The 21,893-nt window shown below is 44.8% G+C and overlaps 1 protein-coding gene across 2 annotated transcripts in view; it reads right to left on the bottom strand.

The window, feature by feature from the left end:
• LOC143356633 (inactive dipeptidyl peptidase 10) overlaps positions 1 to 18,440 on the bottom strand; it is a 135,846-nt gene extending 117,406 nt beyond the window's left edge. For both annotated transcript variants that reach the window (XM_076792493.1, XM_076792490.1), the window contains exon 1: positions 17,830 to 18,440. The gene's annotated coding sequence lies outside the window, so the exon portion shown is untranslated. The remainder of the gene's footprint in view (positions 1 to 17,829) is intronic.
• Positions 18,441 to 21,893: the final 3,453 nt, after the last annotated feature.

A 21,893-nucleotide genomic window follows, 5' to 3' on the forward strand; every position in this document is an offset into this window, starting at 1 on the left:
AATTAACGGACCCGGTCGGGGAACGACTGTGCTGACTTTAGCACAGCTTGTCGTCTATCTTCGCGCAAACCGGGCTCCGCTTTTCGACAGGAAGAAACGAATCCTGCGTTTAGAACAATCCAGGCAACATGAAAATTAATTAGCTTGCTAAGATGATTTAAAGACGCATTACTTCGCCCTGCCACTAAGGCAAACGGGCATTGTGTTCCTGAAGATTGTCTATACCACTGTATTCTTACAGTGACGGTAATCGCCGATATTTAATTTGTTGCAACATTGAAAAATAAATTTTGTCGATAATTGGGCTCGTTTTAAAGCGTAGTCTCCATTTTTACACATTTTGACTGTATTTTATTTTCGGAGAAGTTTTTCTAGTGGAAAACAGAAGAGGTTTGCAGAAAATTTTGGCCTTTTCTGAACACGTCCGGAGAGCTTAAAAAATTTTTCTCGTTAACGAAACCAACGCGAGGTTGAAGATTGAAATTTCCCCTTTACAACCAGATCATAAAACTTGATGTACGATTTTTTGTTGTCGTTTTATAGCGGTTCGAATGAATATCGGGTGGTATCCTGCCTCTGAAACGAATGACCAGGGAGAACCATCCTTTATCCTAACTTTATTATCTGTGTTATACTAATTTTATTCGCTCAAATAGCGTCATTTATCAGGGATAAGAAGCTCTGTTAAAGCCTGCCGAAAATAATAGAAATCGAGGGGCGATCGATCTTCGATCTGATAAATAGAATAATGACGGTCCCCGATCAGACAGGTCGCATCAGAAGTAAGTTATCGCCAGGCAAGTAGAATAGGTCGGGCGTCAGACAAAGGGACTGCGGAAGATTGATAGTCGGCCGAGTGGAATAGGGACGCTCATCGCCAGACAAGTGGAATAGTGAGTGTATACAGAGCGAGCCTAGAAGATCACGAACCGTGTCTATTCAGACAAGTAGAATGGGGGCGTAGTGTCTTGTCAGACAATGCGACCGAGCGTCGTATGCATCCAGTCAATTAGACAGAGGATCAACCGAACGAAGCAGAACGTCGCACGAAACGAGTAGAACAAGCTGCAGTATCTATTCGGACGAGTGAAACGAAGATTCTTCGGGGAAAAGAGCAACCGCTCAAAAAATTCGAGAGACACATCCGGAATCGTCCTCGGAAACCACATCACTGGCGGTGGCATGCTCAATGTTAAACGGACCGATGTACCGGGTGGACCGAGCGTAATTCATAAACGTCTCGGAAAAACATCCCTCTGCAATTCCTCGTACAGTGTCTCGGCAGAAAACTCGTTTTCTCACCGAGAGTTAATAGAACTGAAGAAACATTCTCCGTTTTAGGAGAAACATTCCCTGGATTTGGAATTGAACGATACTGACACGGACCCAACGTGGTTTCGCAAGTCTCCTGAGAGTCACTGAGGCCTCTATTCTTCGTATGGTATTCGTCACTCTACAATTGTCTAATTTCGCGTGGAAAGCGATGAAGTGCGAAACTGCTTTCGAAATTGTGTTAGAGAAGAACAGGGGGCGAGTCAGTCGAGCTTTTAGTGCGATTTTAGTGTGGCACAGAGTGCTAGAGAAAAGATTTGACACGTTCCTCTTTTCGCCAATTGCCACAGCGAGGGGTGAAAATAGAAGAATTTAGGGTGATTTGAATTTCGGTTTTAGTTTAATTACATTTTCAGCGAGTATCTACAATCTATGCGTACTAATGCTATTTCAGGTATCATTTAACCTTTTCATTTCTACGGTATTATCTCGCTACAAGTTTCCGACAGAGGATCGCAAGGGGTGAGACACAAAGATATGTAAACACTGCCTACTTCGTCGGAGCACCGCCCGACAATATAAACGACAACTACAGAGGGCTTACCGTGCTTATACCGCGAATCTTCGGCAAAAGTCTTGAAATCAGCGACACGGGGAAGAACGGGACTCGCGCCGTTAAGTTTCCCCGGGCATAATTAATCCGAAACTCAATCAAAGTTCCCAATAAGAGCTCGCTCGCGAGAAGAAGGGAATCGATTATCGAAATAACGCAATTTGCGAGGTGAACGCGCGCCCCCGACGCGTAACGCTTCCCGTTCTCTCGAAGTGTGTTTCACGCACGAGATCGGGGCCGAACGAGATAGAATGAGAGCGGGGAAGAGCGAGAGAGAGGGGTGAGAGAGGTAGGGAGAGGAATTTGGGATATACGATGGGGGGATGGTGGGAGGTAGCGCAGAGGAAAAGTTCGAGTTGGACCAGTAGTAGGATCGATAGTTCTGTCATAAGCCGGCACGAGCAACAAAACCGCACGCGTCAGCCTTAGCCGGTTGCGGTTCATGATAACGATTCAATTTTTCCGCGGTGGAAATCTCCGCCCACCTATTATAGTATTCGGCGAGATGTTCTCTAGGCTTCTTCTGCCGCCGCTTTCTTCTTTCCGTCGCCCGCGGTCCCGACAAAATTCCGTCGGCTCCGTTCGATCCCGCTGGGTGTGGTCCTTATGGTTTCCGCGGACACCGACAAAGAATTAGGTGACACTTCAACAGATTCGCGGAACCGTGCTCTGTCTTGCGTTTCATGTCCATATTTACATTTTATTCCATTCTTCTGCCGCAGAGGGATTTTAATTGTATCACATTTAAACCAACCTAATATTTATCCTAGAAACATAATTGTCAACCCTCTTCTAAAATCTTATCTCCGCCAACGTACTACATTTTCCACTATCATTTCACCGTACTTTATCTCCATTTAAAATAGGTGTTTATTCCAAAAATTAAATCAAGTTACTCCCAAAACTTGAATTCATGCTCATTAACCCCCAATGAACAATCAAAAATCAAATCAATTTTACATTACCCCCAGAACTGAAATTCATGCTCATCAAGCCCCAACGAACCGCCAAAAATTAATTTCGCGTTACCCCCAGAAGATAAATTGATGCTCATCAACCGCCAGTGAACCACCCTTAAATAAATTATATCATGTTTCTGGGTACAACAAGAGGATCAGTCGTCGAGCGGTAGTTAAAGGTGATAAAAATTCAAAGAGTGTGCACGTGGGCGACGTGTGTGCCGGAATCAGGGAGAATTGGCCCCGTCGTTTATCGTTCCGTCGCGACGTATCATTCTGAGGGACGTGCTTGAAGATCGGACGTAAGATAGGGGTTGGGGGTCGCGTCTTCAGCACCTAAACACGATTCCACGGATCGCAATACGGAGAAACAGTAATTACTTCGCTTCAACGAGGCCGGTGCGAGGAAAATCAGATTGCGAATACTGTGCGAGCTTCAAAGTTTTCGAATTTCTAACCCTTCGTCATTTAAGCTCCTCAAACGCAGTTGCACAAAGAATCCTAGAACAAAATCGTTTTTTGAAAAAGACAAGTGTATACGTTTTCATATAAATATTTTCTAACACATGTGCATAATATAACATTAACGTTTTCTTTACAAAATTTTTTTCCCAGGGTTGTATATCGCTGGTGGGGAGTTGTAACAAGTATCGGCGACCGTGTAATTGGTCTTATAAATCGTTTTCAGCTCGACAACGCGATTTACTCATTTGCAGAGGAATTCGCGGAAACTTCAGTACCCGCCCAATACATATTATCGAGGACGCGATTAAAATTAACACGCACGCGCAATATTGGTGCCGGCAACAATGCGGACGCTCGATAAAATCGAACCCGATTCGCCGCTTTACATTAATTCCCGTTAACAATAAAGCGTTCTCGGTTTTCGCCGAAACTTTTACTCCTGATTATTCTAATGAACGGTCGGGGCGCGTTCGCCGTTATGGCCGGGTTTTCGCACGCATGTATGTGCCCCGAAAGTTTATCATCGGGATATTGTTGTTCCAGTAAACCGTGGATTTTCCATGCTCAACGTGCGTCCGCGAATTATTAAATACTTTAATGACGGTTAATTGCGCGCCGTGCGGCGCGGCATACGCGGAATTGTGACGTGTACCGAGCGATGCGCGTTCCGCGAAAATTTCGATTGAATTACGGAAGTGCAGTTGCAGAGTCCGCGCCAGATTGTAAAACGCACAGTAGCGCGGAATTTATCGGTGCACTGCGGCACGCTACGAAATTATTACCAATGAATGCCCTGCGTTCGATAGAACCGACTGCGAACTATACGCGAGACCGCGTCAAGAATTCGCGGGACACCATTACGCTTGCCGGTAGCCTAATGCGTTCGCGAAAGTCGCGATTTTGTAAATTCTCTACGCTATTATTTCGAACCCTAACAGTGTCATGAACATTCAGCAAAGCAGGTACGTTGCATTTGATAGAGCATTGTAGTGGCAAAAATAATTCCTGATTGCAATGAATTATTTTAGCACTTTTTGAATTTTTTTTCAATGCCTCGTTGCAATCCAATGGATAAATTTTAAAACATAAGCTCCCAAAGCGAACTTTGCAATTCTCTGAAGGAAATTCATTACGTCAGACAGAGTATTGTGATTGTTTTTAATCATTTTAACACCTTCTCAACTTTCGCAAATTCCTGCCGCAGTCCCTGACGAGATTTGTTACAGACGAATTCTAAAACAAACACGTAATCTCTTAAAGCGAAATTTTCCAGTCTTTCTTCTCTCGGTTCGGAGGAAAAACTTTGCAATGCTCAAATTAAAGTTTATCCCGGCTGCCTCGCAGTTTCAACAAAACGAAAAAATTACAAGCCGCGAAAGCCGCTGGAACTTTAAACGCGTTTTTCGTGAAACTAGTTTTCCTCCGACGATGGCCCTGAAAACTCGCTCTACGTTCGGCTAATTAGCTTCTAATTTTGCATGCGGGCTCCCGATAGCATTCCACAAGTGTTAACGAGGGCTTCTTCTATGCCGATTCTCCCTTTTACAATCACGAATAAGGAAAATCTTCTTCCAGGAGGAATTGTGCCGTTCAAATTATTAAGAGTATAATTTTAACTGAAGGAAAACGGTTTTGTTAGGCGAGCTGATCGGAGCACACGGAGACGTGCCCACCCTAATTCCGAGTCGACCAGCTCGGCGATCCCGAGGCATGCGAATTGAATGCGAAGAGAAATCTCGGACCGCGTCGGGTCCTCCATTCAGGACTCATGCTCCCTGCAAATTGTCCCGGGCAAAAAAAAAAATCACAATAGCGGGAACAGGGTCCGCAGATAATACTCGCCGAGAGTGTATGGTAGGCGGAGAGAAAGGGAAGGAAAGAGACGGTCGTCGACGATGAAAATGTAGCAAGCCACGCGACTCCAAACCGTGCACGGACGATTTGCGAAACGGCCGAATGAAACAAGCGTTCCGTCGCGCCTCGTCGCGCCTCGCCGCGCCTCGCTCCGAGGCAAATGAACTTTTCGTTCATGAAAATCGCTCCTTTTTCCAAGCCCGGCCCGGCGAACGGGGCAACTGGAGCGGCGCCGTTCAACATCCGGGACAATGCCGCCGATAATAAGATAACAACAGGCTAACCCGACAGAATCGACGAGCGAAAGAAGGCCCGGTTCAATCATGGAATTCAGAGAGCGATAACAAACTTCATGGCCAGCATTGTATCAGTTCACGCTAGAGGATCTCGTTATTTCGAGTGTTGGTCGGCACGATGGGCAGAAGATGAGCGAATCTATTTGCGACTCCTGTTTGCGATAATGCTTGAGAAATGTATGGGAATTTATTTACAGAAGTCGATCGAAAATATGTTGATTCGAATGTAGACAAAAAGGAAAATATAGGTTTAAAGCTAAGTCCACACTGAAGCTACATCGAGCAACATTTTCTTGCTTCTTGTTGTCTTCTTCTTTTATTCGGAAAAAAAAGGAAAAGGCAACAAGTGGCGACAAAAATTTGGTCGATATTGCTTCAGTGTGGACATAGCTTAATATTTTTATTGATTTCAGTTTGTTCACGATAGGCTAGCTCGTTGTCAAACAAAGTGAAATAGCTGTGAATAGTGTGGACAGACAGTAGAATGCTATAGTCAGATAGTGGAATGACACATTCTGTGATTAGATAAAGTAAAATAGACTACACAGTGATAAAACACATGAAAATAGGGCAGGCCAGTGTAAAACGTTCTACCTTGATTCCGGAAAAAGTAAAACGGGACGGCACATTGAACACAGCCAAGGGGAATTGGCTAGTCTGTTATCGGACCAAGTAAAACAGCCAATTACGTGGGCAGACAGTAGTAGAATAGTAAATGCTGTGCTAAGACAAGTAATGCGATGGGACAATCTGTGATCAGATAAATTAAAATAGACTACTCTGTTATAAAATAGACTGCAGATTTTATGCAGTTAGGGCAGAAATGGATAGATGACAATTTAAAATAGCGAAAAGATTAAGAGAATTTTATTCCCAACTTATTAAAATTGTTATGCAGGGAAAGAATTTTTTACTTGGCTCCTGTCGTTTAAAAATTATGTACAATATTTTGCATACAGATACAGATCCGCAGTCTAGTGATAAAACAAATTAATATAAGATAGTCAATTGTCAGATAATATAAAATATTCAACCTCGTTCCCAGACAGAGCAGAATAAACCAGTGTATGGTCAAACAAGTAGAATAGTCAGCCCCTGAGCAGACAAGCACAATTGAACACTTTAAAATCGAACAAAGTAGAATAAAACAATTCCATCGCTCACCGCACCTCACCTCACCGATTCTAATTCCCTACGATCGAATCTACCGAGCATGATTTTACCCCGTCGTGCCCAAAGAGGATGCAAATTTCTCACGCATTTCAGCGAAAGATAGAGCCGTCCGAGCACCGCTTTAATTCCATCGCGGCTCGTAAGTAGCCCCATTTCAGACGCAGAAATTCGCGGGGTGAATTTCGCCGCGGTCAATAAAAATAAAGGAACGCGTCCGGTAATTAAACTGTCCCGCGAAAACTCATTTCCTCCCCTACCTCCGCGTCCCCGCATGGATGAATTCCTCTCTGGGCAGGAGGGGACGAAAAATTCAGCGGAATCGCGGGTGCAGAAATTTCATTAGCCTCGGCCGAAAAGGCCGACCGCGCGATTTACGAGAAAGTTTCGCCTTCGAATAAAGCGACGCTTGCTAATTTCGCATCAATTCCGCGTTTCACCGGCCAGGACCCGGAAGAACTTTCCGCCACTCACTCTCCCTCTCTATCCGCGAATTAAGAGATCAACGAGAACTATCCCGCGGTGCGGATGGCCCGCGTTAATCCGCCGGTTCAATTCCCGATTTCGAACGGAATCGCGCGTCCCCTGCCGCGCCGAATTGTTGAAACCCACCCCCCGATAATAGCACGACGAATGAAAACGATCGGGGAACAACCTGTACGAGGCTAACGACCGGCCCTGTCCCACAAAAACTGCCGATGATCATCGGAATCGCTTTTGTACTCGCTTCGGATCCGGCTTCATCGGTGCTTCGGATTTTACACCCCCGAACAATCGTTTTTATCGAACTTTGCACGCTCGTACCGGTGCCCCCTTGATTTTTTCCGTGCAAGAGCTTTTCTCGTGAGCTAAGCACTCTTCGCACGGTATATATATTTTTTAGAGCGACGGAAAGTTATTTTGAACCTGTGGAATTATCAGATAAATACACCCCTAATATCCATTTTTCTGTATCTTCTTGTCTACCCCCCAGTTATAGTTATATTTTTCACCTATAGTACACCGTGTGATTTTAAATAATAATTCTCAATCAATCAATCAATCACGAGCGAACGAGGTTCATGAAAGATTGAACACAGACACGACCAAAACTCGAAAACAAGTCGCAAATCATGCAACAGGGGACATTTGTACAAATGTCCGTGTACACGCGATATTTCTGTATCGCTATTCTCTTTGAAGTGCATCCACCGGTTTGTAAAGTCACGTTCGTGATCGATTTCTCAGCTTCACTTTCAATTAGGGTAACACGTTTCGCGCGAGGTCTCTTTACAAAGCTGTGTGACGCGTTGCAAATTTTCATCCATCGGCTGTCAACGATTTTTTAAAACGTCGTCCATCATTCTTGCCTGCGACTCAATTTAGAAAAACGGATATAAATTTCATCGGATCCCTGGCGTTCTCTAAATTTTTCAATGGTTTCAAATTTATAACCTCTCTACCTGTACACCCTCCAGAGTTTTTGAATTCGTAATATTTCCACGGTGTTCTCCCCGACTTCCCAGTGTTTCTAAATTTATAATATCTCCGCCTTGTTCACAAAATTCTCCAGTGATCTGAAATTCGTAATACCTCCAGCTTGTTCTTCAAATTCTCCAGTGATTCCATATTCATGTCTCTTACCTTGTTCTCCGGCCGTTTCACATTTATATTTGATGAGTACGTGAATTCCCGAAAAATCGATCGAACATAACAAGGTTGATTCCTCCCGGGCGCCTCGTTTGATCGGAACGAAGGCCTCATTCGATTATTTGCGCAGGTGTATCGATTACGTGAGGAGTGTAATAATTTTCTATCCTCTTACCCAGCCCGGAAATAATGGGATCTCGATTAACGAGCTTCGTCGCGATCGGCAACAAACGAGAAATAAAGTGCCAGGAACAAGCTCGATATTTTCAATTTCTTTTGCATCACGCCCCCCGATAATTACGTTATACTTTCGGTCGCTTTCCACGTGTTTCTATACGGACTTGCGTGGGCGTCGGAACACGATTTCGACTTTAAACAACAATTATCTGATGGTCGATTAGGAACGTGCGCCTTGTCGATTCCCTGTGTCCCGGTGTCCTAATTTGCGAAAGTTTGCTTCATTTCGATATTACGTGTGTCGATAAATCGAGGTGGCGACGGGCCAGCGGAAAGTTTCGCGGCATGGGTGGTGCCCGGGCATCGTTGACCAAGTATTTCGAATATGCACACAACCCGCGTATTCCTGTGTATCAAATATTAACCATTAATTGAATTATTGTCATTAGTTCGTTGATTTAAGTTGTTGGACATGCTAGAGTGGGACCAGGCTTTGTTGGACCAGTGTTATGGGTGTTACTGTTGATGTAGTAGATTAGGGGCAGAAAATCGAAACAACAACGGTCTACAGTCAGACAAGTAGAACAGGAACAGCCTAACGACAGGCAAAGTAAAATGACATCGTTGATCGATTATTTTATATCACAGAAATTATTCATATTTTCTTAAGCAACACAGACTAATCGTTAAACAAATTATTATCATTACAATATGGACTTGAATTGGTAGATACATTGTAATAGGTCAGTGTTTCGTCGAACAAGTGGTATAGGCAATGAATTAGTCAGACAAGTAGAGATAGTTCGTAGCTATACAATTAAAATAGGGACAGTGTGTTGTCAGACAAGGTAAAATAGAGACAGTATATGATCACACAAGTAGATTAAGGATGGTATAAGGTCAAATAAAATAGAAGGTCTAGTGTAAGGCAAACTAGAAAGGCATAATTTGCAAAGAAACGAAGTAAAATAAGGTAATCAATGTCAGACAACTGAAATGGGGTTACTACCATCGTTTCAATGTATCCTAATTAAACATGATGCCCGGAGCAAATTGCTGTCGATTCCGCGATTATTAAGCGGTGAAACCTTGCCCTCAATGAAATTCTAACCCCGTCCTTGGCTCAGGACAAACAGGAATTCACGGAAGCCGTTCCAGGGAAATAGAGGCAGCTGCTAGTACCTACGAACTCCCCATTCGCTGGTTTACGACAAGTTCAATGTAGGATAGATCCCGGAGTAATCCGAACAGAGTAGCTAGGCATCGTAAAATGGTCGCGCGTCAACAGGGGATGACGCGATGACGTCCGATAACTGCGTTATCGCTGCACGCACGCTTCTAATTAAATTAGTCCCCCGAGGAAGGAGCCTCCGAGCGAATCGAATCATCTTTGGAGCCCACCAAAGCGATTTTCAGTGCATTAGGAACTGCGCGCTGTACAAGCTGCGTCAAAAGACCGTGAATACGAATTTCCGTGGACTATCTATTTTTTCTGGCGTTTCGTTGCCCTCCAAAATAAATACGTGTTAAATCAACAGTTCCGCGAGAGAACTCTCTTTGCTGACTCATAAAAAAAAATTGTACTTCCAGGATCCAGAATTTCATCAAACAAAATTCAGTTTTCCTGTCGAGCAGTTCGCCTCAGACCGAACCGTACCGACTTTCAGGGCAGAGACATCTTTGCTCCTCAACTGGACTGAAACTCCTGTAACTTGTCCCGCGGATGTAACATTATTTCCAGCAGGGGGGCGAGCTCTGAAAACTCAACAAAGATAATTTCGCGGAGAATCGAAGCGGAATTGGATATCAGGCAAACGAATGGGCACTCAGAAGGCAGAAGTTCCTCCCGGATCCACGACGTTTCGCGGCATAAATTTCCCATTGCGGCGGAATTCTTCAAATTCCATCGCGTTCGGGGCCGAATTGGAAATTTCCCGACCCCATATAAATCCCGGAATCTCCTATTTCTATGGGCGTGCTTATCCGTCGGTCAAATTTCCTTCTTCTCGTCCGTGGTGCTGCGAAAAGTCTCGGGAAAAATGTATTGGCTGCATCGAAAAACCGTTTCGCTTGTTATAATAATATTATAAGACGCCCGATGCCAGTGGAAGTAGATCAGTCCATAGTCAGACCAGTAAAATAGATCTCTCAATAATCAGGCAAGCGACGTAGGGATTGTTCTTCGACAAAAAATATTGCAAAATGTTGTCTGCGATAGGACAAGTAAAACAGGCCAGTCTACGATCAGACAAGTAGAACAGGCTATTCTGTTATCAGCTAAGTAGAATGGGCCATTCTATTGTTATACAAGTAGAACCGGCTTTCTGTGACAGATAAGCAAAGTACGGTACTTACGACCCACATGTAATTTATTAGGTTGCCAATTAAATTTGCAATATTTTATTTTATAAAATTTTCTCTTGCTTGTATAGATCATAAATGGATCGAGAAATTGCTGAACATACAGCAAAACATTATTGATTCAAATAGAGGATAGTTGTCAAATTGTACAATTAAATATTGTTGATTGTGCAACTTCTATAAATAATTTTCCTCGCACCAACATCAAGGTGACGAATTTAGTCACCAATCTAACAGATAAGTAGAATATCGCAGCCTATATTCAGACAACGTGGAGGCACAATGGTCCCTGAGCAGATCAGTGACAAAGATAAGTTAGTATTGTCTTCGACCAGATAAATAGAAGAGGTGTGCCTTGAGACAGACAAGTACAGGAGGCACGTCTTCGATCAGACAAGTAAAGTAGGGCATGTTACAATTTACATACACAAACAACTGAAATACCAAAATTTATATTCGAACGACGTGAGACAAAAAATCCTTGACCAGACTAATGGCAAAATGAAACATATGTAACAGATATGAACCAACACAATTTACGGAATATCGATAAACCATTTTCAATTTATTTTAACTATTTTTTGCCCTCGACCATTACAAGTAGAAATGGTCTGGCTGAAGTCAGGCACGTAGAATAGGTATTCGAAATAGCTACATAAAAGTTTCATTTTACACAAAGATCTGGCTTTATATTGGTACGGTCTTCTTGTCGTAGCCGAGTAGATGAGACCTGCCTTGAGTCAGACACCTGCCGAGTGAAATTTCGCGAGGATTTTCCTCTCGTTTAAAAAATCCCGGAACAGCGTTACGGTCTTCGAGAGGCCATCGCGCGAGTTAAAATCGGGCAGATTTTACGGAAACCGCCCGGTCGTTATCGTGTGCCGGAAGCGACGAGACGTAACCCGCCGGTTTACGGGGGCCGACACGGCTGCCAAAATTTGCGTATCCCCGGGGAACAAGCCGTGTTCCCGTCGGCTAGACACCGCGCCGACGCTATTGCAAATTCGAGCGTGACTTATTGTCGTACGCGCTCGCGAACACGCTCGCCAAGAATGCCGGCTATCCCTCTGAGACGGCATCCTCGAAGAATTCCGGCCCGGTCGTTCTGTCGAAGAGAGAACCGCTCCCGGCTCCTTCGGAATTTATTAGACCGTGGCTTCTTAACGCTTCCCACAATTTTACGATGCGCACACTCACCAATTTTTCGTTCCATCTCCGCGAATCACCCGGCTCTGCACCATCCCCTTCACGCAATTTTTCCCCCCTCTTATTAAACATCTCAACCTCCCCTTACGAAATCAAGTTTTGATGTACATAAGCGTCCTACGCCTCTGTCTTCGTTAATTCGTTTTCACAATACACAAAAGGAAAGATGTGTTTCAGGTTTTTAAACTAATAATTATAAAATGAACATCCCCCGCGGAGAGCACCTACTAGTTTAGAACAAAATTGATCTTCATTTATCCAGTGAATAAATTCCAGTGCTAAATTCGATTTCTATCAAAGTAGGCGAAGTGTTATCCCAGTATAAAGAAAACAATAAAGCGTTATAAATATGAAAATCGCGTACCCGAATGTGGCGAACACGCGAAACGACAACAAGTGACTGCAAATAGAGAAGAAGCGACATTCTTTCGAAATATAGATTAGCGTCACAGCGGACGGTGTTTATTTACAAAAGGGCAGCAGCGAGTTTCAGTGGCCGCGCGGAAAAACACGAGGACCGGAGGACAAAGGGAGGCTCGCGGCAGAATTTTCCCCGAAATTCGAGCGGTAACTTTTTCCAGGGCGTGCGCCATGTTCGAGACTCGTTAGGGTCGGCCATTGTTTTCAGATTTTCCGTGGGCTCGTCTTGCCGGCTTTGCCAAGTCTAAACCGGCGAATCCGCGGGCGCGTCTCCAAGCAACAACAAACCGGCGGATTTTCGTTGTCGGAGGGGTGAGTTAATTCGCCTGCGTGGCTGGATCAAAGCGCGCGACGCGGATCCCGTTCTCCGTTACGCCGACGTAAAAACTCATTTAAGGGAGCTCGAAGCCGGGATAACGTTGCCGTTCGCTCAGCAGACGTCCCTTGGGCTCGGCGTTCGCTTAACAGAGAACGCGATGCAACATAAAAACAAACAAAAGCGACCGCTTTGTACGCGACCCGCGTCCCTCCCCTATTTCCCCGAGCAGAAGCCGGGCGAGAGTTCCAGCGTTTCCGTTCGCCTTATTCCGTTCCGTTCCACTCCGTTTTGAACACGGACCCGGCTTTTCCCTCCCCTCCACTCCACACTCCCCCCCCCCCCTGCCGCAGATTACAGTACTGCGAGTAGTTAGGACCGGGATCGACCGGCGGGAATAAACAGTCTGAGAAACGACCCACATACACGATCGAACGCAATCTGCTTCGCCGCCGTAATCCGAAGCAGAAATTCTTTGGAATATCTAGCTTCAAAGCAAAAAATTTTCGATAGCAAGTCATTGACATTCAAGCTGTTATATCTTTGGGGAAAAATATTATACAATAGCCTGCTTCTGCGAAAGTGCATAAAGTAGATAAGTCCAGATGTTTTTTTTTTTATTTTTTTCACTAAGTTATAATAATTTGAATATTGGCCATTTTGATCGATATCTGCAAATTTTCTGTACACTAATTTTCACCGTTCTACTTCAAGATTATCGTAAATTTATAAATTCCCTAAATCTTCTTTCAACCGTTTGAACACCACAGCCTGAAACCTCGTACCGAGGAATGTTTAATTAAATTTTTTCGGAATTTTATAAAAATCCCAGTGGTAGGTACCATACTCTAAAAGAGCACTGTTACGTTTCAAAGTTAAATAGGATGCACGCAAAAGCGCAGAGCTTTAAATTTGACTTCCCTCGACACATACGAATCTGTTCACCAACTTCTCAGAAAAGTGCTTTATAATTCCACTGGAATAAAATGTTCGAAACGTGCCAGTGAAACCCAGTAGATTGTGACAGTCTATGGTCAGACAAGAAAAATTATGTACCTCACGATCTATATACAGTGTTTTGTTGTAGGTCCGTCAAAAAATCTTACAAAATGTCCCAGATAGAACAAGTAGAGTACACCAATCTGTGATCAGAAAAATTGTGTAAAATTGCAAAATTGTATACCTTACGTGTATTGAATTGGGATAGGTTCTCCGTTAAAAAACAGTGTAAAATGTCTGCGACAATATGGGTCATCGTATTGTCACACAAGTAGTGTCGGCCTACCTGTGATCGGACATGTAAAGTAGGGCGCTTTACGACCTACATGTAATTTTTGCAATTTCCTCTGAACTGAAATAAGATTCTATTTCGTTGTTGTCGATAGGTAGCCATTAGAGAATGCATAGATACACAACCAATATAAAGTGCCTCCTTGTTCTAATAAATGATAATAAAAATTTTGTGGCGAACTTAGCTTGCGAACTTAAAACGTACGAAACGGGACATTTCGGCCCAGCCAGGCGTCGAGTTATAGGCTCGGGTGAAGAGCAAATTTTAGACGAATGTATCGAAAGCAGGGCTGCACAAAGCGGCAGAATATCACCGTGGAATATTTCCCGACGCCTCCGCGGCAGGAATTTAATACCGCGCCTCGGTGTTGCGCACTTCCGTTCGCCGACGCTCGATCGCGACAACGAAGGCTTCAGTGTCTGACTTCTATAAATACGGCTCTGTTTGCGCCGGGTGCTGGCGCGAGCCGATGCCACCGGGGCCTTTAAAAATAAATAAGGTCGGTCCGGTGCCGCGAACCGCCGATTTTCGAGGCATTGTTCCCCCGAGAAACCTCTAGGGCACAACCCGGTTCCCATGCTCTTCGGAATCGCGGAATCGATCAGCGAATTCCGGCTGGTTTCGTACCGCTCGCGAAACTGCTGGCGACGTAACTCCGCGAACCTCTCGTAACGAACCATCGACAGCGAGCTTAGCGTCGCTGACCGAAGCAGTTCGAGCCGCAGCCGAGCGCGCAATTTACAAACAATGAGCAATCGAAGAGTCGCATAATTATCAACAACCAGCCGGAAGCGGCGCCAGCGAAACTCGGCGGCCGAACGAAGCTGTGTTCTAGATTTTTTGGTTCGAGAATTATGTGAGTTATGGAAATGAGGCTCATGTCAGTTTATTGTCTATCGTTTGCGCTTTCGGATCATGTTTTCTTATGTAAATAATTTAGAAGCGTTCGGAAGTATATTAATGAAGGGACGTGCTGCAGGTGAAGGTCAAAAGTGGAGCGAAACAGTGCCAGTATTTTGGATTTTTTTCTGGGAGAACGAATTGATATTTTGAAATTCTTTGTATGTCAATTCGTAGACCAACGTTTGCGCTTCCGTTTAGTATTTTTTTAATGTAAAATGCGTCGAAACGATTTGAAATAAGTAATGATGAACTGAAAATGTTGAATCTGGTAATTATAAAATTGTAATTTAGAGTGATCAAAAGCTTGGATTTTCAAAGTATGCCATTCAGCCGCTGGCCTAAGCATTACTCCAATTATGAAAACAACTGCACAGTTGTTTCGTTGAATTTTAAGGCAATACACATCGCATTTGTACAACATCGTTAATATTTAAAACAAAAATATGTACAGTACTTGTTAAGGATACTCCAGAGGCCACACAAACGTTTCTAGCTCGAGCATCCGACCGCACAATTTGCCAGCAATACAGAACTTAATGGAACGAAACGATTTCTCTTCCCCGTCAATAGAAAGAACACGAGCGAGCGAGCGCAATTTATGTAATTAACGATCTCTCACCCGAAAATAAAGAAAACCTTCCGGAACATTTGCTTCACTGTTTCATTCGCTTCCCGTGAATTCCATGGAGTGCTCCACGGATACTTCCGAACGTTTCCCGCATTTTTATATATGTATATATATATCTATATACATCATCGGAATAAAAGTGAACAGACACGGAACTATAATAACGGTTGTATAAAAATGTACTAACACAATGGAAACACTTCGAAGATACAGGCACGCGAAGTCTTTATGGTGATAATAATGCACTACTGCGAAAAACGAATAAGAGATTCACTTGGAATGTGGGAATAAAGTATTTCGAAAAAATTCCCAGCACTGTAACAATTATTCGCAGCTGTGAAATGCGCCGGTGTTCGCGAGACACTGGCCTCGCGGTTAATTTCGGCTGCGAAGTCGAATTCTTTGTCACCTTGACAATTTGGTCATTACTGCCAGATAACCGGAGGTCATCGACGTTTGATTCGCCGAATACAATTTTATCGAAATATATAATCGCGAGAAATCTCAAAGCGAAACCTCACTGTGATCTTAATGTGTCTGAATTATTATTGACCTTTAGAGTGCACACACTTGGGAATTTTGCGTAACATATTGTTTGCACATACATATAAATTTTATTAAAGAAAATTCCAGTTTTCAATGTAACAATGCCGGCCCTATAAAGGTTACACAATTTCTATCTCTCCTCCAATGAAAAAGTTTAGGATCACTTTTCTATTTCCAGTAGTCAAATCGAGGGCTCCAAACTGAAACACAAGCGGGGAAAGTCCCGTCAAACTTCCAAATTATTGATCTACGGATGGGAATCGAATTTTCGAACAAATTAACGTCGAAACCGCGACTAACTACTCTGTACAGATGCTGACTACTCGCCAAGCAAAAGTTTTGTTTCTCCTCACATTTACATGGACCATTCCCATTGCAAAAAGTGTAACTGAATGTTCTCGAACGAGACGGAAGCAGAACAAGCTTTGTTACAAATTCCAAATGGTCCTTCCAAAAAATTAAAGCAAATTTTCAAAAGCAGAACTTCCGAAAACAAATATCTATTCATTAATTTCTACAACAAAAACGTTTGCTCTCTCCAAAACTTCTAAAAACAAATATCTTATTCGTATACCAGAATTTCAGCAACAAAAACGTCTGAACATTTTAATTTTAACCAGATGCCAAGATCGGTCTCTCCGAAGCTCCGAATTATTGATCACCGAATAGTAACGGCATGTTCGATCAATCGAACACTATGCAGCACGAACTGGTAGTCCGGATTCAACGCGTGAATCGTTCCAGGAGCCAGAAAGAGCAGCGCTATTAAGATTTACTGGTTCGACACAGTTTCCCGTGTTCGATCGTCGGGATCCGAAAGAAGGACGACTCCGAAAATAGAGCATTCATCCGAGGATTTCACAGGCGGAGCGACTCTAAAGCCTCCGATGTTTACGCCTCGCATCGAACGGGAGACAGAGCCAGTGTTTCTGGAACAGGTGCCCGTCGCCGCATTCGCAGGCTGGCCAACGTAGCCGGAAGCCTCGCCGTGCGCCCCGAATGTCAACAGAGGCTGCTCGATGACGCCGGGGTCGAACTTTGACCCTAGAACGTCATTGTCCGCCGCTTCTTCAACGATCCAGCACACGCGACTCTATCGAACCGCGACTGCTGATCAGTGCCGAGCCTGAGAGCAACTAATGAAGACTTAGTTCCTAATCGTGAAACATCAATAAAATACAAACACAACTCACTGGTCGAGCTACAACTGTACCGAAGCTGAAAGCAACTACTAAAGTGGAATCCCTAATCGTGAAACAGCAGCGAAACACAGTCGACAGGGTTCGGTTAGTCTTCGGAACTATCAGGAACTCGGACACGGTAAAAGTAACACAGTAGCTCGACTACACCTTAGAAGAGCACCTCGGTGAGACGCTTTGAGCTCCGTCAAGGTAAACCGAATCGAAAAGCCGGGATCTGCGCTATCGGACTGTGTCCCGATCTCGTGGCCAGTGGGTCTGCAGAGGCAGGGCCAAATAGTGACACCCGCAAGCCCGCTGGGAGTTTCGGAAAGAGCCCGGGTCCTGGAGGACACGGCGGTGACGCGCACTCTTCCACAGCTTTACGGCTGCCCGGAGAGGCGGCGTAAAGTCGCGAAAGTGTCAGCCGTGAGAGACAGTAAAAGAGAGAGAGAGAGGGTGAGAGAGAAGGGGGAACAGAGAAGAGAGAGAGATATATATGTAAATATATATATAGAAAGATGGATAGGTGGTGAAGCTCTTACCTCAAAAGAGGCGATGCGAACGCAGTACACCGTAAGGACGGGGATGCCGGACGATCCTGGCTACCTCGAGGGAAGCTCGCCCGGGCGGCATGGCTCCCACCTCTTCGGCCTGCGATCCTCCCGGCCGCTGCTGCCCGGCAGGGTGTCCTTTCCCGTTGGTGTCCTGTCTCACTGGCGTAGGATTTCGCACTAGGTAGCCGCGAGCGAGGCGTTCACGCGTCCCGGAAACCGATTTTCACCGCCGCGTCGTCCGGGGGAAGCAACGCCGGAGAGTTACACCAGGGCCGAGCGAGAGGCCAGAGAGAGGCGCACCAGCGGGAGGTCCTTCGCGGCAGGACCTCTTTTCATGTGTCACGACGCGTCGCGGCTCTCATCGCCCCGGCTTGCACCCGTTCTCGAACACTCTCCTCGGAACTTATCCTCCTCAGGAAGCCGGAAAGCCGCTTCGCGGAGGAAGCTGCGACACACGGGGTTCCAAAGACGGAGGGAAAGAGGATCTTCTCTCTGGACGTTCGACGACGACGAAGACGACGACAACGACGACGACTGCCGAGAGCAGGATCGGAGAGAAAAGAGAGCCACGGAAACCTGGGCACAGGACACGATGGCCCGGCCACTGCGCCGGCACTGAGGCTACGCCGCAGCCTCGGGTCTCCTGCTACTCCCTCTCCTCTATCCGATCCTCTCCTGCCTCTCTCTCTCTCGCGCCCTACGCGAACCCCATCCTCCCTCTCTCCCTCTCTCTCTTTCTCTCGCTGTACACCGCTCTCTCAACCCCCCTCTCTCTCTTTCTCTCGCGAGTTTCGCTCTCTCTTTTCGGATCTCCACCCCCACGCACCCCTAGTTTCTCTCTCTCTCTCCCTGTACTCTCCGCTTGAAACGTTTCTCTGTTTCTCCATCCTCCACGTCCCCTTTGCTTTCGCGATCTTTCTTGATCAGGATAGGTGTCTGTGTTTTCGAACACGCGTTCCCGGTTCCCATCCCCTCGGCTACTCCATGGCCGTTTCGTTTTCTTCTGCTGTTGGCTTCCACCGCTCTCCCACCGACCCTGCTCGCTGCCAGGCATTTGTTTTCATTTTCTTTGCCTTTGGAGATTCTTCATTCCCTCCTGCCTTGTACGCCCACGCCACCGGTGTTCCCCGGAAAAACACCGTTTTGATACAGGTGCCTCGTTCCGGCGAGGATTCCTCTTGTCCTTCTTGATAAGATGCTCCTCTTCTCTCTTCCTCGGCCTCTGTTGCTTCTTTCGCGCTCGCACATCTGCCCTAACTCGTGTTACACCGTTCCCGATTCTTCTGTTACACCGATGCACAGTTTTTCACTTCTATTCGCAACCCAGCTAGATCTGGATCCTTCTGTGTCCTGCGAAGATCTGCCTAGGGTAGAAATGGAATTTGATCATGTTACAGCGATCTTGATGTTTGTGTCGAAGATTCTTGATGCTCAGTTCGAGGTTTGCATCCGTCACCCAGCTTGATTTGGGTCCTTCAGCGTCCTGTGACGCTTCACCTGGGCTAGAATGTTGAACCGTGCTTCGTGTCGGTCTTCCTCGTCTGAAACGCTGTTGACAGTCTCAAGATACATTAATGATTCCGAATCGATCGGGTTTCTAAGCCAACAGACGCTGAAAACTTTAACCTAATTCGGAGATCCTTTAACGATGTCATTAACCTAAGTCAATGACGATGCGCTTATAAGTTTCGCACAAACGCCGAGGTATTTGCAGCGGAGCCGCTTCGGGGTTCATACCGTCCAATCAGACATGTTTGTACTTGTCTTGGATGCTCGTTCAGGATGTCAGTCTTTAGAAGTTTCAGGACTCATAACTCTGTGAACAGTCGAAACTAGAACTAACAATTGGACAAATCAGCTTTAAGCTTCAAACGTGCATCCGATGAGGGCTGAGTTAAATATTAGGGATTTGTCTTAGTTTTCAGTATCTCGTCTGTGTTAGGTCCTACACATTGATCCGAGACTCCAAACAAAATCCGAATCTGTAATAGAGATAGTGGTAGATATTATTGTCAATCAAATATGTTCCGAAATCTTGTTTTCTTAGATCCTACGATCTGATCCAAGACATCGAAGTTAACCTTCATTCGACGGAGTAGGGATTCGTGCACGTAAAGGGGATCCCGAAAGTTCAGCGTCAGATGACTCAAAGAAGCACTATCGAATGAGATCATGGGTTAAAGTTTGACCCTTAGTTCTCGGAATCTAGAAACTTAATCAAGACGTCAAATCAACCTTTGTTACAGCAGTGGGGGGATCCACGAACCCAGGAACATCCAAAGTCCAGTATCAGATGACTTAGAAGACCGTCTAAAAGCCAATGAATTATTGATTGGAGTTTGGGCCTCTAATCTTTGAACCTAGAAATTGATCCAAGACGTCAAACACCAACCTCCATTTTATTGGAGAGGATTCACAAATCCAAGAACATTCAAAATCCTCCAAAGTTAAGATCCTTGGAACTTGAACACTTATCCAAGACACAAATCAACTTTAATTGTAGTGGAGAGGATTGGAGAGGATTCACGGAACCCACGAGAGAACATTCAAAGTCCAGTTGACACATGACTCACAGATGAATATCTTCGAATGACGTCTGGTCCTAAATGAACCTTTGGGACCCTTTCTTTTCTACCTCGTCGATCACCAATGAAACTCTCCAAACTAGATCCAAGTCGTCAATTTTCCTTGAACCAAATAGCGTGTCTCACAATTTTTTCGCTCGAAAAATCCTGGGCATTCGTCAGAGCTTTTCCGTCAATAACATCCAACCGAAGGAAATTGCAATAGGAAAAACCAGAAGGAGGAAATACTTTTATGAGCGGTCACCCATCCCTGTCTGGACCCCGACACAAGCCGCTTAACGTCACTAATCGAGACACTGCAAGACTTCACGCAGCCCTGATTACAGTGCTCCGAGTCTTGTTATTAAATTGTATATTATGAGATTCATTCTGTCCCCGGGCGCATCCCTATCTTTAACCACTGGCCTCCAAGACTTCCTTAAGCCGTTGACAATGATCCTTTCTTCTTATTTCTGTCTCTGGACCACCGTTTCGTTTTAATCGCATCTTCAGAACACAGTTAATACCTCCTCTTCGCGAACTTATTGTTTACGATGACTCTCGTTATTTCCGTCTCGAATTTTCTATCCATCATACCGATACCCATCTTGCTCACCTCTTTCCAGGCTTCGGAGTCAGCCCGAACATTTGTTATCCATCATTCTTCAACTATCCCTCTCATCCATCACGCGCAGCCCGTGCAGTCATCCGTTTTCCTCTTATTTTGCTAATTGTGTGTCCTCGTTATTTGTTTTAACGGCAGCTCATGCGTCTTCTGAACAAATAAAAATCTGCCGTCCAATCTCTTAGCCTGACGTTCCATATTTCCAACTTGGCGAAGTATATAACTTTTCCTGGTTCGGTAATTAATTTTCTAAATAGCCTCCCTTCTTCTCCCAACGATCTTTACTTCTTTTTGCAATCCTTCCAATGTCTGTCGAGCTCTATAATTTCTATCATGCTTGCAAGCTATTGCACGTAAGAACATAAGAATGAAAAATATAAAGAAATATTATTCATTTTTTTCGTTTCTGGCAAAAAAAATTGCCACCGATTTTCATCTTGTCCAGTGACGAGGTTCTGCATAATTATATAAATATATCTGTTTCTATCAGAGATTTTGCAACGAAAAAATTAGTAATCGTTCCTGATATCTGACACAAATTGTTCTGAAAATTTCAGGAAGGACCGCTGCATACTTTCTTAATTAAAAAATCGCAAAGTGGACCCTACTTCGTCCCGCAAGCCACTCCGAGTCCAAAATAAACAGCGCGGTGTCTCGGTTGGTCCAGTAACTATTTAAATTTTTAGACCACTCGTCCTGTTTGCTTTTTCGGTCCTCGTCAGCTCGCGGAATGATCAAAAGAAATTCGTTTTTCGCGCGCCCGAGTAATAAGGGGAACTACGTTACCCCGAATTCGATATTTTTGGCACGCGACCCACTCGAATGCGTGACGAATACGTAAAATCCTCTCCCCTCCCCATTCA

This window comes from Halictus rubicundus, chromosome 8, assembly GCF_050948215.1.
Source record: "Halictus rubicundus isolate RS-2024b chromosome 8, iyHalRubi1_principal, whole genome shotgun sequence".
Taxonomy (NCBI): domain Eukaryota; kingdom Metazoa; phylum Arthropoda; class Insecta; order Hymenoptera; family Halictidae; genus Halictus; species Halictus rubicundus.